The sequence below is a fragment of the Marmota marmota genome, unplaced genomic scaffold, assembly GCF_001458135.2.
Source record: "Marmota marmota marmota unplaced genomic scaffold, marMar, whole genome shotgun sequence".
NCBI lineage: Eukaryota > Metazoa > Chordata > Mammalia > Rodentia > Sciuridae > Marmota > Marmota marmota.
This window is the reverse complement of record NW_026000241.1, coordinates 24,642,368-24,656,850: the sequence shown is the minus strand read 5'-3', so window position 1 is coordinate 24,656,850 and position 14,483 is coordinate 24,642,368. Positions and strand designations below refer to the sequence as shown.

General features: G+C 40.5%; 1 protein-coding gene across 5 annotated transcripts in view; it reads right to left on the bottom strand.

Moving 5' to 3' along the window:
• Nek10 (NIMA related kinase 10) overlaps positions 1 to 14,483 on the bottom strand; it is a 210,725-nt gene that overhangs the window by 111,938 nt on the left and 84,304 nt on the right. The window lies entirely within an intron of this gene.

The window sequence follows — 14,483 nt, the reverse complement described above, 5'->3', positions numbered from 1 at the left end:
AACATACCTCTCTCACCACTGGATAGATCATTCAGACATAAACTGAGATTCTACACAACTAAAAACTACTAATAATAATAAGGACTTAATAGACATCTATAGACTATTTCATCCATGCACGACCGAACTCACCTTCTTCACAGCAGCACATGAAACATTTTCTAAAATAGACCATATTTTAGGTCACAAAGCAAATGTCAGCAAATAAAAAAAATTGGAGATAATACCTTGCATTCTATCAGATCATAATAGAATGAAATCAGAAATAATTGATAAGGTTAAAAAATAGAAACCACTCCAAGACCTGGAGATTAAATAATACACTTTTGAATGAGGAATGCATAGCAAAAGAAGTCAGGGGAGAAATTAAAAAAAAAATCCTTAGAAGTAAGTGAAAAATTGAAACAACTATCAAAATCTCTGGGACAGTTATAAGAGAAAAATTTATAGCATTGAGTTCATACATCAAAAGAACAGAAAGATACCAAATAAATAATCTAACATAATGTCTCAAGACCCTAGAAAAAGAACAAAAAAATACCATAATTGGTAAAAGATAGAAAATAATTAAAATCAGACCCAGAATCAATTAAAAAAAAACAATAGAAAAGATCAAAGAAACTAAGCGTTGATTTTTTGAAAGGATAAACAAGATTGATAAACCCTTAGTCAAACAAACCAAAAGAAAAAGGGAAAACACTCAAATTAACAAATTTCAAAATGTAAAAGAAAATATCACCACAGCACTACTGAAATCTACAGGATTGTCAGAAACTATTTTTAAAATTTTATCTCTAATAAGCTAAAAAATCTTTAAGATATTGACAGATTCCTAGAGATATATGATCTACTCAAATTGAACCCTGAGGATATAGAAAACTTAAACAGATCAATATCAAGTAATGAAATCAAATCTGTTATCGAAAATCTTCCAACAAAGACAAAGCCCAGGACCAACTGGATTCTCCACCAAGTTCGACTAGAACTTCAAAGAAGAATTAATAACAATGCTGAAAGGGGGTCGAGATGGTGGAGTAGAGAAGGTTACTCTCTCAGTGTAACCTTACTGTTACTTTTCGGGGCCTAGGACCAGAAAAATGGGCAAACGACTTCTCTTTGAGGCCGGTAAACAAAAAGAGATCCTACTGTGATTTAATTCTTGCCTCTCAGAATGGCCTAGGGACTCAGAAGTTTGGATAGAATCAAATTAAAAAAGAAAAGAAAAAATTAGAAAAACCCACCTCCAGCCCCTGCGGCTGCCCATACAGATCCACCGTGGGCAGGTGAGAAACAGAGAGTAACAGTGAGCATCTTGGAGGGAACTGACATGCATGTTAAAATGGAGAGGAGGTGATCATGGAGAGGAGGTGATCACGCACATTGAGGAGCTGAGTCTGTGGGTGAGCAGAATTCTGTTTTCATGTGAGAGGGATGCTGTGTTTCCCAGTGACCTTCCTTGGAAGAGCAGGAACAGCCGCCTTCTTTTCCCGCTGTGCTGTGGCAGCCGGCAGGTGTGGGTGCAAAGCCAGGCACCCAGACTTGTGTAATTCCAGCTGGGTTTGGAAGCCTGACCTGGCAGAAGTCCACGGTACTACCCAGAATGTGATTAGAAAACCAGGTGAAATTCAGGCACGGAAAGTGTTGCACCCAGGGGAACTGGAGACAATCAGACCAGAGAGGTCCTGTGTGTCTCTCACATTTTGAATCTCTTGGTTCGCAGGACCAGCAGGGGATGTCCAGGGACTTGATTTGGGTTGGGGAGGAATGAATGTGCACTTTGGGACTGAGCTCAGATGACCGAGATATGTGGACAGAGTAGAGCAAAACAGATTCCTCTGTTGCTCAAGCGGAACCCAGGGGAGATTCAAGCTATACAGATGCCCAGAGCAGACTGGAAGCAGATGTGCTCTGGAGGTGTGGTGATTTAAAAGGTTCACCAAAACATCACTCCACAAAACACCAGGAGTCTAGCCAGACCCCAAACCAGCTTCTAGGAGCTCTGCCTCTGGGAACCCCTGTCACAGAACTCTACAGCGACACCTTACTGGGCATGGAGTAGATAACACCCTCCAACCTGCCCCACCTCATGCTGCTGAGAAAGGAAGCTGAGAACACACAACCTGATTAGCCTCCCAAAAAGAAGGAACTGACATCCCCCGACTCCTCCTCTTACACACAATACATACTCAGTAAAAATCGTAAAGAAAGATAATTGGGAACTGACAACTAACATGTAACATTTTAGGCAATTTTTTTTGACCATTGCAACAGAAAAAATTCCTTAATCTTCCATCAAGAGCCTTTAAAAAAAAAAAAAAAAAACTTTTATGTGCTGAATGGTCCGTGGACATTTTTAAATATACATATTTGACTCATTCTTCTTCTTTCTAGCATTTCTTGAAGATACGTTATTTTCTTGACTCTGTCTTTTGAGGACCGGTGTCATTGATTAGAATAACTTGGTTTTGGTTTATATTTTTGCTGTTGTTGTTCTGTATTGTTTTTCTCCTGTCGTTTCCCTTGATTCTCTTCCCCTCTTTTCTTTTGTGAACAGCCAAATTCTATTGTTCTCTTTTTCACTCTTCCTTTAACTCCTTACCAACACTCTCTCTCCTTCTCCCTCTCAATTATTACTCCTACATCTCCTCTGCATTCTCCCTTTTCACCTTTCTGAAATAGCAAACTCTTTTATAAACATAATATTTCTACTATTGGCAACTGCCTATCATACCATTTTTGTTTATAGTGCCAAATAACAGTGTGGATGCCAAAATAGGAACTAAGTACTCAGTTTAGGGCTGAATATTGATTGCATTGGTGGTTGTTGTTATTAGTCTCCCCCTAAAACATGAGGTACTGAAATCTTCAGGAACACTATAAATTCACAGGATCGAAGCTCTGCCATCTCAGATTCTTACTGATAAATGGGTATGTCTTGTATGTCTTATACAAACAATATGAAAAAGCAAGGGAACAAACCATCCCAAACAAATCAAAATACCTCCATAACAGAATCCAATGATATCCCAGTGGAGGAGATATCAGAGAAGGAATTCAGAAAGTTCAGAGTTAAGCTGATCTGTGAGGTAAAAACTACAATGTAAGGCTGGAAATCAGAGAGAAAATCCATGAAATGAAAGACTATTTCAATAAGTAGATAAAATTCCCAAAGAAAAATCAATTGAAAATTCTCAAAATAAAGGAATCAATAAAACAAATTAAAACTCAATGGAAAGCATCACCAGCAGACTAGACCACTGGGAAGAGTTTCAGGAAACAAAGACAAAATATGTAATATGGAAAATAAAGTTGACCATGGAGAAAAGATAATAAGAGGACATGAACAGAACTTTCAAGAAATATGAGATAACATGAAAAGACCAAATCTGAGATTCATCAGGATGGATGAAGGCTTGGAGATTCAAACCAAAGGAATGTACAGTCTTTTCAATGAAATTATATCAGAAAATTTCCCAAACCCTAGTAATGAAATGGAAAATCAAATACAGGAGGCTTACAGGACTCCAGATATACAAAATCACAACAGACCTATACCAAAGCACATCGTTAAGAAAATGCCCAACATACAGAATAGGATACATTTTAAAGGCTATTAGAGAGAACAATTCTGATATTTCAAAAAAAAAAAAAAGTTTTCTGCTATTGGTTGTGCTACTGCTTCCAGTATTATGGTCAGTCTGATATGCTAAGATTAAAATAAATTTAAATTTTAAAATTAATAATAGTATAGAATTCCAATATTAGCTCAATAAGTAGGAGATACATTGATGTAAAAGGATATATAATTGGTAAGCTCATTTGGAATAAGATGAGTTAAATGCAGCCCCACAAAATAACTAAAATATTTCTTGTAATTCCTTTACCTCTCATGTTTCCCTGTTGTCTTCATATTTCCCTGTTGTCTAGCTTAGCTAACTCCCCACTCTTTCCGTTCTATTTTCCTTCCTTATGCTGCTATTTTATTCTCCTCTGATCTCCTGTTACCTTTTCACTTAGTCAGACCCACTTCTCAGCACACACTGGCATGACCTCTGCATCTGAAGAAAACCATGTCCCTTTGCACAATCCTTATGTAATACATCAGATATGGCACAATTATCACACAGAAAAGCATAGCACCCATCCCACCTTTTCTCTCATCTCTTCTGTGAGTTCTCCAGCACACACAGGTCTTTGTTCTGCCCATGGCCTTCTGTGTTATTCTGGGTGTCTGGATGGGACTTTCATTATGAACCTGATGGACCCTCATTATAAGGATCATGAGATTTTCTAACCCTTCATCCTTCAAATGCTTGACTGTTTCATATTCTCTGTGTGTGTGTGTGTGTGTGTGTGTATATGTGTGTGTGTGTCCAAACTAAACTGAATTTTCATCATAGGGAAGGACTGAGTCACTTTTTTCCTAACAAGAGCAGGCTACTTAAGGAACAAGCAAAATGATGAACACACACATCTCTCTTTTCCTTCCCTTTCTCCAGTCTCATTTTGCAGGTCTTCTGAAAAGCGGCACTTCTATTAAGTGACTGTCAGGCTGAGAGATGCCCAGTGGCTCCTCAGTGCCAAGAGGAAAATTCCTGGTCTCCCACCATCACACCATAAATCTCACCCCAGCCAAACCATACCTCCTACTCTTCCCTAAATATGCTGAGCCTGTTCAGAATTGAACAGGAGAAAGATTTGATTTTTACCATTCAAAAGACACTCTGGCTGGCCCAGCGACCCGCGGAGGGGCAGAGCCGCCCCCGCGCCTGCAAGGTAGGTGGAACTGTGACCACCAACAGAACAGGCCCAGCGGACCGCGAAGGGGCAGAGCTGCCCCCACGCCTGCAAGGTAGGCGGACCTGCGACCCACCTGCAGAACAGGCCCAGAAACCTGCGGAGGGGCAGAGCCGCCCCCTCCCCCCGCGCCTGCAAGGTAGGCGGAACTGTGACCACCGACAGAACAGGCCCAGCCGCCCACGGAGGGGCAGAGCCACCAACCGCGCCTGCAAGGTAGGCGGACCTGCAACCCACCGGCAGAACAGGCCCAGAAACCCGCGGAGGGGCAGAGCTACCCCACGCGCCTGCAAGGTAGGCAACCCTCAGTAAATATAAAGGGGTGGAGATAATACCATGCATTTTATCTGATCATAATGGAATGAAACTGGAAATCAATGATAAAAGAAGGAAGGAAAAATCCTACATCACATGGAAAATGAACAATATGTTACTGAATGATCAAATGGGTTACAGAAGATATAAAGGAGGAAATCAAAAAATTCTTAGAGATAAATGAAAACACAGACACAACATATCGGAATCTATGGGACACAATGAAATAAGTTTTAAGAGGGAAATTCATCGCCTGGAGGTCATTCCTTAAAAAAAGAAAAAACCAACAAATAAATGATCTCAAACTTCTTTGAACAGAATTAATATCCTCATTTTACAATTGCAAGCACTAATGTGTAAAGAGGTTAAGTAATTCACCCTTATAAGTACATAATTTTCAGTCACAGTATTCCTGTCAAATAAATGCGACCCTTGGGGCTAGGGCGGTAGCTCAGTGGCAGAGTATTTGCCTGGTACATGCGAGGCACTGGGTTCTAGCACCACATTAAAATAAATAAATATAATAAAGACATTCTGTCCATCTAAAACTGCAAAAAAAATGTTAAATAAAATAAATGCAACCCTTNTTCAAACTAAACTACAGAGCAATAGTAACAAAAAACAGCAAGGTACTGGACCAAAACAGGCGGGTGGACCAATGGTACAGAATAGAGGACACAGAAACCAATCCACAAAACTACAACTATCTTATATTTGATAAAGGGGCTAAAAGCTTGCAATGGAGGAAGGATAGCATCTTCAACAAATGGTGCTGGGAAAACTGGAAATCCATATGCAACAAAATGAAACTGAATCCCTTTCTCTCGCCATGCACAAAAGTTAACTCAAAATGGATTGAGGAGCTTGATATCAAATCAGAGACACTGTCATGCATATCTAAAGAGAACAAATAAAAAAATTTAAAAAAAAAGACACTCTGGAGATGGACCAGTGCTAGAGGCATTGGGGTAGGGGGACATTGTTCAGAGGACATAAAGGCCTTGAACACGCCACAGCAGTGCTGCAGCCCTATTCCACTCGCCCCCACCCCCCATCCAGGGGCATGCGTGGTCAAATCTGAAGTGACTTAATGTGTTACTTGTCAGTTGATTGCCTCTTAGCTCCCAACACAACCTTCAAGAAACAATGGAATCCTTCTCTAAAGTGAGTGTGATGTTAAGGTTTCTCTGTAGATGGTGCTAGTGAGGCCCTCAAGGAGGAAAGGCTTCCTGCAGTTTCTGGCATGGGCCCCAATGGTGGGCAGTACAGACACGGAGTACAGCATGCTCCAGCCACAGGCCCAGACCACTCTCTCCATATAACCTGAAGCCTCAGCTGGTGACTCTCTTAATGTTATCCTCTCAACACAAAAACCAGAGCCCCTTCACAGCCTGAACCCAAGAAAAGCCTCCAGCTCATGCATGCCTATATTCATTCATCCTACCCTCTTCATCTTCCAACTCTTTGGTGACATGGCAGCTGGACTCCCACTGCATGCCACGCCACCCACAGGGCATGATCACTTAATCCTGCACATGTGCTACAGAGTGTTGCTCCCTGCTGACCCAGGAGCTACAGATCAGCTCTCACCTGGCCCACACAGCCAGCTTTTCTGCTGACTATTGGGGTACCACACCCTCTCCAATGAGGTCTGAACCCCTCCAAGTTCATCCTTCCTTGGTACTCTCCCTCAGCCCTGGGACACCAATTAGAGCTTCCTTGTATCTTATTGCTATTCCTATATCACAGTTAATCATTCTTTAAACTTCCTCTATTTAGACCACATTTCTATCTCCTGGTCAGAACCAGCTGCACCACTGCATTCTGAGAAGACTTCAGGACTACGTGACAACTGTTAGTGTTTAAAATAGACTTCTTTATTTCTCAGGTCTTTTTTTTTTTTTTTTGGTATCAGGGATTAAACTCGAGGTTACTCGACCACTGAGCCACACCCCCAGTCCTATTTTGTATTTTATTTAGAGGTAGGGTCTCAGTGAGTTGCTTAGCACCATGCTTTGGCTGAGGCTGGCTTTGAACTCGCGATCCTCCTCCCTCAGTCTCTCCAGCCTCTGGGATTACAGGCGTGGGCCACTGCACCTGGCTTTTTTCACAGGTCTTGACTTGGGAAGCCATTATGTGGATGGTGCTTCTTTTTGAATCAGCTACAGTGCTACAGTGTGGCTTATTGAATATGGCCACAAATTCTGTGCACCTCCTTTCTTCCAGAGGTAAATAGACTTCTCCATCTCTTGAACTGGATTGGCCTTAACTTGTTTTGAACAAGAGACTGCAGCAGGAGGGAGTTACATTCAAGGAGAGCCCTTCAGAGGCCTTGGGCTAACATTCTGCCTTCTTGGAATTTCTGCTCCAACACTGTCACGTCAATGAAGGCCACCTGGAGGAGATGCAGAACCAAGGGAGACCTACCAATGCATCAACACCACCTGCCTGATTAGGAGGACGTCTTGGATCTGACAGCTGAGCCAGCCATTCAACTACATGTGTCTGAATCAGCCTGCTTAAAGGGAAGCCAACAGAAATGCATAGCAAACCCACACAAACTGCTGTTGTTCTGTAAGTTTCAGGGTGAATGGTTATATTGCAATAGATAACCAAAATGTATATCTCCCCCATTCATCAAATAATTCTCCTAATTTCTTAATTATTCAATAAATTGATAATTCATGAGAATATTACTTTTGACCCAATCCCACCACCCCCAGAAAATCATGCTAACAGAAGACACTGTGTTCCCTTTCACAGCCCTTTCCAGTGGGAAATGTGAAATTGCTGACATAGCGAATGGAGTATCAACCAACATATCCACATTTAAAATGCAAAGTAGAGAAATAAAAAAAAAATATGAAGAAGGACATCCAATATTTACAGACTCGGGTTTACTTAAAAAATAAATAAAGACATGAAAAGGAAAGGAAAATAAGATGTAGAAACTGAAGGTAAGTGATTTTGAATTACTAATCGATAAAAAGAAGCAACGGCCTCCACTGACAGAATCCATCATCAAAGAGCCGCTGTCCTTGCTTTTCGTGCTGCTAAGCAGCAAAGAACAAATCAGACTGAAAAAATCCATAAGGCATGTGGCAGGATACATCTTTATCCAGACTTTTAGTCTGAGCTAACACCAGAGATCAGCATTGTTGGGGATGCACAAAATGAAAACGAGACTGAACTATATTCTGTAAGATGTTTGCCATTCATATACTTTCTGTGGTGTCAATATGCTCAGAGACACTAAAACACCTAGAATTATACTATAAATGTTCTTAACTTGGAATTTTTTTTTCTTTTTTTTTTAATTTAATTTTTTTTTTGACTTATAAATGGATGGCATGACTTGACTTTATTTGTTTATTTTTGTATGCGGTGCTAAGGTTCAAACCCAGGGCCTCACATGTGCTAGGCAAGCACTCTGCCACTGAGCCACAGCCATAGCCCCTCCTTTTCTAGAAACTCTATAACTTCTCATATTAAATTCAAAAAGTGACTCTGGAAATCATCATCAAAGCTTATCTAAAAATTTTTAAAAGTGTAGGAAAAGCCAGGCATGGTGGTACATGCCTATAATCCCAGTGGTTTGGGAAGCTGAGTCAAGAGGATTACAAATTCAAGGACAGCCTCAGCAATCCAGTGAGTCCCTAAGCAACTCAGTGAGACCCTGCCTCTAAATAAAAATATTTTTAAAAGATCTGGGGATGTGTCTCAGTGGTTAAGCACCTCTGGGTTTAATCCCCAGTAACAAAAACAAAAAACAAAAAAAGTGTTGAACAATGAGAAAACCATGAAAATTAGGAAAATTTTAAATCAAAGATTTTTAGTTGAATAAAAGTAAAAATTGAGAAGTAAGAAATGTATTGGTGAAGGCTACCTGGAATGTATACCTTCTAAAGAACACATCTCAAAACCCCAAAGAACACATCCCTTAATTTTAATTCTTGACACATGAGTCCACCAATTAGCAGCCAGTGTAGTCCAGTGGGTAGAGCACACACTGTGGAATCAGGCCAAATAGTTACGAATCCAGCTTCTTCCACTTACTAGCTATGTGATGTTGGTTAAGATTACTTAACCTCCCTTAAGATGACTTAATGGCCACATCTAACAAGGAGCTCTGAGGATTAAATAACCAGAAGGTGCATTTATCAGTGCCTCTCACTTAGCAAGCTTTCTGTAAGTTGTTTGACAAATAAAAATAAACAAACCTGTGTGGTTAACAACATAAGGTTAGACATGGTGTGGTGGGACCGCCTTAATATATGCTCTCTAGTAGTTTCTATTTAGCAACTTCTATTTAAATTCATGAGCACATGTGACCTATTCCACAGAGTCTTTAAGATGTATTTAGAATTCAATTTGTACAATTAAATCCTGAGTTCACTCAAAATTCCCTCCTATCTAACCTTAGCAGATAACATAACAACTGCATGTTGTGTGTGTGCCTTCTGCAAGAGACTGGGGATACTGAGGGAAACCCAAATCCTATCCTGCCCAGGCCACAGAGAAACCATAACAGAGGCATTAACAGGCAAAAGCACCAGCCTACCCACTTGCTCAAAGCACCATTATTGAAACTTCAGAGCCTGTAGGCCTCCTGTCTTTGCATGCCAGGAGCATCTCCCTTCCCTTTTATAGTTCTCGGCTGCTTGGGCCTGGCTGCTAGAAAAAAATCTTCTTCCCTACCATGAACAAAGCAGTGACCCAGGAACCCAAAAGAGAGACTGGGAAAGAAAAGGATCTAGAAATAACCAGAACATAACAAATTCTTCTCTACTGTACCTATTAAGGCCCAAACCTGATTCTGAAGCACAATGCAATCTATACATTCAAAGGGGTACTCTCCTTTCAAACGTTAAACCAACAGCACCATGTGACAATCACTCTTATCAGGGCATGCTCACCATATGCCAGCTCAGCACCACGTGACAATCCCTCTTATCAGGGCATGCTCACCATATGCCAGCTCAGCACTAGATATGCATCACCTCACTTAAGCTCATAATGATCTAGGAGAGGGACGCTTTTGTTATACGCAGGTTGCAGATGGGGAAACTGAGGCACGGAGTTTTGTCATTTGTAACGCCCAACAGCGGACCTAGAATTTAAACCCAGGCAGTATGATTCCAGGCTTTGTCTTCTTTGGAACGACCTACCAATCTATCTATCAATACTATATTTTTATTCCTATTATGCTCTTATTTTTAAAATTCCTCTCTTGCAATTTCCCTCCGGGCCAATTTATCAGTCATAGAAGAATGCTTCTCTCAATAATTAATAAGCATCCCATGCCTCATTGTTTCAAAAATGATAATATCCTACTTGATCTCATTATTCACTGTCCCAGTAACTAGAGAAGATTTAAAAATAAAATAAGTAAATGGAAAAAAGCAATAAAACAGATCTTCTCGTCAAGGTACTTACTATCCCAAGTTCAAAGTAGTCACGTCAGCCTTCAGTGAGGCAAAAGCAAGGAAAGTTCAAAGATATGTTAGTTAATACCTTTGAGCCCAATAAAAACGCACATTGATTTTTTTATATTCTATTAAAATGCAGAATGGCTTATTTTCACTTAGTTATTCAAAATATTAAGATTTGCCATTCTGTGCCTCTAGGTCCTGGGGAAACCGTGGTGAGCAGAGGAGGCCAAAGTTCTGTTTCCACGGAGCCTGTGATGCACCAAGAGGTATGCAGGCACTCCTCAACGGGCCCTGGGATATGTCAGGATGGGCCCATCGCATATTGAGGACATCATAAGTCGAGGATGTGTTTGATGTGACAAACCTATCAAGGTCACGGCTCATTCACACAGTACAGAAGAGCCTCTGTTGTTTACCTTTGGGATTGAGTGGCTGATAGAGCTGTGGCTCACTGCTGCTGCCCAACATTTCAGGCGTATCTTACACACACATTAGACCCGGAAAAGATCCACATTTAATGTGCAGTTTCTAGTGAATGCATGCTGCATTCACACCGTCGTGAAGTCAAAACATTGTAAGTCAAGCCATCCTAAGTCAGGGGCCCTCTGTACAGTACAAGGTCAGACAGAAGCAGGGGCTACAGAAACCTAAAGCAAGATCCAGGAATTGAATCCAAACAGAGGTTGCTATTTGGGGCCGGTGGTCAGGAAAAACATTTAAGCAGGGACCAAAAGGAAGTAAAAGAGTAGATTTTGCAACTATCTGGAGGAGGAGCATTGGAGGGAGGAGCATTTTGGAGATCTGAAGGAACAGGAAGGGGAAGGATGTGAACCAATGAAAAAGTTCTTACAATAAAAAGGATTACGGTTTTCCTTATAGCACGTTATTTTGGGCATTGTTCAAAATCATGCAAATATGGCATCACTTGTGAAGCAATTATTTCTCACGAGTCTATGAAGTACCAGACTCTGGGCTCAGTGCTGGGAATGGTGGTTAACAAAATCATCATGAACTATCGAAAATAAATGAAAAATTCAACTGTGTGAAGAAAAAGTGTAGGGAATGTACAGACCAGAGGAAATGCGCCTTGTCGATTGGGTTCTGAGGAAAGCAACATTCCAGTTGAGAGCTGAAGAATGGGTAAAAGTTCAAAGCAGGACAAGTGAGAAAGGCATTTTCTAGGTAAAGAATGCTGTGTGCACAACACAGGCCCTGTGATCAGAGAGAGCCCAGATGGAATTATCAGAGTAAAGTCTGGTTTGAGGTAAAGCAGAAGAAGGTGGCTGAGGCCAGAGCATGCAGAGATGAATTCCTGCAGTCATACTAAGAACTTAGTCTTTACATAAACAATCAGAAGTTACAGAAGTGTTTTAAGCATTTAAGATTCTCTGAGTGTATAATTTAAGATTTCTGAGTGCATAATAGCTTCCTTAAGAACTTGAGAGTTTACAGATGGTTTGGGACTGCTGCACTTTGTCTCTACTTGCTTGGGTTTACCTACAGGCTTATTTCGATCCACCCAGTAAACACTTCACCAGCTTCTCTGCTAATTATCTAACTTCATAATGGGACCAGAATCATAAAGAACAGCAGAACTTTTAAGAATTCCCATTCCAGAAAAAGTCCCATTGTTATTACATCATACCTGATTATTAAATTCCAAATCTGTGTTCCACAAAGAATGAGCATGAAATGATTCCCAGAGCCCAAAACTCTTTTAAAATCTGCTGTGAAAATGTAGTTGAAGATGGAATACAACTTTTGTTCTTTGGAGTTGGAGTAAGAAATAGAGGAAATGGAAATCAGGGCCATATCTGGAGATTATTTTTCCTTGAGAAGCATAACCAAGGCTTGCCTAATAAAGAATCAAATTAGATAAAGAAAAGGAGATTTTTTAGGGAGCTTCTATTCTAGTATAGCCAGTCCAGCAATGTGCCTTCAAACCATTTATCTAGCAGCTGCAAAAAGAATAAAGAATGCTCCAAGGAGCTTCCTATGGGAGTTGATCAAGAGAACCTTCTCCCACATCTGCCGAAACAGAAGCAAAGGGAAAGGGCGAAATGACATGAGAATGTCAGGTTCACCCGACTTGGACAGCCTGGGACAGCAGTTCCCCTGGATCTCAGGTCCATGTTTATAGGTTCAGAAAAGCTCAGAAGGATTACAAAAAAAAAAAAAATTAAAGGGTAAAGGGACAATTTGAGAAAAGGCAGGAGGCATGAGACTCTGACCCCTGACAGTGAGATTTTTTTTTCCAATTCATAAAAATCAGAGAAAAATCCCCAAACGACTATATGGAAAATTCAAAAGAAACTGGACATGCCAAACAACTTATTGGGATCCATCCTAAATCTGAAACCATTAAGACTTGAGAAACTGTACTGCTGACACCGCTGGGTCCCCTCGCACTCACATCTCAGGGCACGTCCAGGGCAGCCTATGTCCAACAGTATAAGATCCTGCTGAGGCTTTTCCCAGCCTGTGACGAAGGCTCCCACTTGTGATTGGGGAACAGAACGCCTCTCACCCAACACACAGGACAACTCTAAAAGCTCCCTACATCACCGTCCCCAGTAACACTCCCTGGCCCCATGATTGTGGTTCACACTACTAGCTGCTTCCACGTCGTCTCTTCCCATCTCCCCCACCCCAGTGCTTCCTGGGACCCCCTCTCACACAAACCATTTCACTTAGCCTTTGTTTCGCAGGCTGCTCCTGGACCCAAACTAAGACCACGAGAGAACAGCATCTTTTGACTTTGTGTGCAGGTGAAGTTACCAAAAGCCAGGAAAACAGATAGCACTGAGTCCAACTTCATAGTAAAACCCAGAAAACAGAGCATTTCTAACAAATAGAGGAGGCGAGAGGAAAGAGGAGAAAGAAAAATATTAAAGGAATTTAAAGGACCAAAGGGCTCGATGGGAAGATGAATGGTGATAAGATACACTGCACACGTTATTAAAACAATCACAATACTATATAAAATAATAGCTTGTCTATACTAGTAGGCCCAGCAAAACTAACACTTTTGTTTATTTAAAAAATTAAAGGAAATTTGTGAATCTATCTTTGGGATAAGAAAGCAAAAGAGTTATCATGCTCCGGATTTCTTCCTAAACACTCTATAAATTTTCTGACACAAACGCACACAAAGACAAATTGATACTGTCAGATTAGCAATTCCGAACTTAATTCAGAGGCTTGGTAACAAAAATCTGCTTATGCCAAATATGATCAACTGAAATTTAAGTTTGTATCTTATTTGTTCTGCAACTTTAACAATGGAATCTGTCCAGGAACATAGGATTAGTTAACATTTTGTGATAAAATTTTCATTATTTCTGAAAAAAAGTTCAAAGCAAAGCAAAAACAAAACAAAGCAAAAAAAATTATTCTTCTAGCAACAAGCAATGAATGGTTCAGCTTTGTGGTTAAGAGGTTAAGTATATAGATAAGCTTGCAGTTTTTGAGGAATATTAACCTGGCTACTACCAATCTTTTTGCATCTTCTCATGGGACTTGTTTCAAAAATAAAATATAAGGAAATTCCAGTAAAATAAACGAAAAATCACCCTGTACAATTAGCCTCAATAACCATGTCATACAAGGATTTTGTAAAATGGGGCTGTTGTTTCCAGACATTTCCAACCTCCTTCAAGAAGATGCATTTTCAGTTCTGTCACCAGGACTCAATTTACGACAATCGGTTAGATTTTATAAAGAAAACGGAAGTGTCTTGACTGATTGACCTGTTGGATCAGATTTAGGAAGAGTTCTCTGAAATTGGCTCTTCTACTGACTTTTGTATCTGTTTGCTCATCTCAACAGACTCAGATAAACCATACGTGATTAGCAAGAGTCTCACTTCGTATAAGTGGCTTGCAAGAGAACCCTCAAAGTGTGCATTAAGAGCTAGAAGTGTCTCAATTTGTCAAAATA